We start from the raw sequence: 2,414 nt of genomic DNA on the forward strand, positions 1-2,414 counted from the left end.
AAAAAAAAAAAAAAAAAAAAAAAAGGTAGTGGTAAGATACATTTCTAAAATTGTATTCATATATTTTCAAATCAAACTATTATATAACCATTGTATGCCAAAATTATATTCGTATAAATACTCACATAAGTATAATTCATATCTATTGTTAAAATCACTATATAACACATATTATATCTATTGTACTATCTTACACATATTCTATTATTGTACACATATTCTATATTATAAAAAATATATATACTTAAATTACAGACACTAATTAACCACAACCATTTCGCACAACACGCTCATACGTGGTATCATTATTTAAATATACCACGTATGACTTAAGGGGGAAGGTGTTACGTCCGACGTAACTTCTCTTCAGTTCGACCGAGTGCACCTTCTGTTACCACCAGGAATGCAATAAATGCCCTGGGTGGTTAAAGAACAATGGACTGATAATAAGGTGTCAAAATTTCACTATTGATTATTACTCACATGTCGTGAGAAGCATCTTTCCCCTTCTACTAAAAGGTGGTGAGAACTCATGCGGGGGTATCTCGCCACCTGCCTATAAAAACGGGTGCGACTGCCCACACACCTCTAGAGAGACAAGAAATCAGACTAGAGACAAGAAATCAGACTTGAGACAAGAAATCAGATTAGAGACAAGGAATCAGTCAATCAATCAGACAATCAATCAGCCAGTTTATAATTAATTAATTAAACTTATAAAATACAAACAATATACATAACAATTGGATCACTAAGATAAAACATTAAAAATCGTAAATAAGTTATTGGATAGATAAAGGTTTGTTTTCCTAACATATCCCCTGACCTAAGCGTCACGTTACACTTTACTCATATTCCCAAACCTTCACCAACCTCTTAAGTCCAATCCTAAGCTCTTCAGTCTCTCTGTAACTACAGTACGAGAAGGACTTCAAAATAATTTAAAATTACTTAAAAGAAAGAATCAATATTACACCAGAATCAGTAAGTAAAATCATTATTTTATACACACATACGTTTACACATTTTACTCACACACAATCACACGAACTTGTCCATCCCGGGGTAAAGTGGTTAAATCCATTGACCCAAAAAGGACAATTAACACGTTTTTAAAAAAAAACAACTAAGACGTGACAACATAAAATGGCAAATATCCGTTACTTACTTGGCACGAACACTGTCACATACATTCGAGTATTTCTATTCGTATATAAGGGCTTCTGCCACATCCGAGTGATATATTTCTTTCTTTCCTCCGCGCAAATTTTCTATATTTTTGCAAGTCTTGTGGGAAACTTATCCCAATCGAGTCAGTGCAACCCCGCCAAGTTTGGAAGGTCCCCTGGAGTCTAACTGCCCACGAACCGGCCGAAACCATCGGGTGTCTCACATTTTACATCCCACATTTTGGTACAAAAGTGTTCCACCGAAAGTAAGTTTTTCATTTTTCCTCTTTTTTCTTGTCATTCCTGCCGCATTAATTAATTGTAATAATTCCGATGAGTTCAAAATTCGATTTCGTTTTTCGAAATCTACCTTCTCTCTCGTTTCCTACATCCCATATAAATGAAGACTAATTTTCAGCCACACGCCATACACTTACACGCTTGTTCACTCACACACATGTAATCCATAATTTTTTTAATTATTACTGTAACCTTTTGATTTGTAATGAACCGCGGAGGATAAAATTGTAACGAGCCACGATAAATAAATGTAATTAATTAGTATTATTTAAAATTTAAAATTTTAATTTTCATTTTAAATTTCATTTTCATTTTTCCAACCCCTTATCCCTTCGATTATCCGCTCTTGGTCCGTCCTGCGATAAAAAAATTCGGAACTTTGATCGGAAAAATGACCATTCGCCGTACATCGACACGCGCGTAAAACGACCTTCCTGGTCGCTGACTCGTTGCTCGACCTACGCGTACGACCGAGGCTTTTCGTCGAGTGGCATTCAGTTGAACACAGTACAATTGGACACGTTGCAAATGGACACGGTGCAAATGGACACGGCACTTGACACACGGTTCAATTGGACACGGTGCGTTTGGACACGAAACTTTTGGGCACCGTTGTTTTTGGACACGAAAGAAAATGCACGACGTTCAGTTACACACCGTTCATTTGGACACCGTTCATTTGGACACCGTTCATTTGGACACCGTTCAGTTGGACACAGTTCAAGTGCCCACTGTTCACTTGGACACAGAAGAATGCTCACTGTTCACTTGGATACCGTTCACTTGGACATCGTTCATTTGGACACCGTTCACTTGGACACCGTTCACTTGGACATCGTTCAGTTGCCCACTGTTCACTTGGACACAGAACGATGCGTGCTGTTCATTTGTACACCGTTCACTTGGACACCGTGGAATTGCTTGTCTGTTCACTTGGACACAGAA

This window comes from Odontomachus brunneus, unplaced genomic scaffold, assembly GCF_010583005.1.
Source record: "Odontomachus brunneus isolate Ranch 3 - 2012 unplaced genomic scaffold, Obru_v1 Obru_scaffold_241, whole genome shotgun sequence".
Taxonomy (NCBI): Eukaryota; Metazoa; Arthropoda; class Insecta; order Hymenoptera; family Formicidae; genus Odontomachus; species Odontomachus brunneus.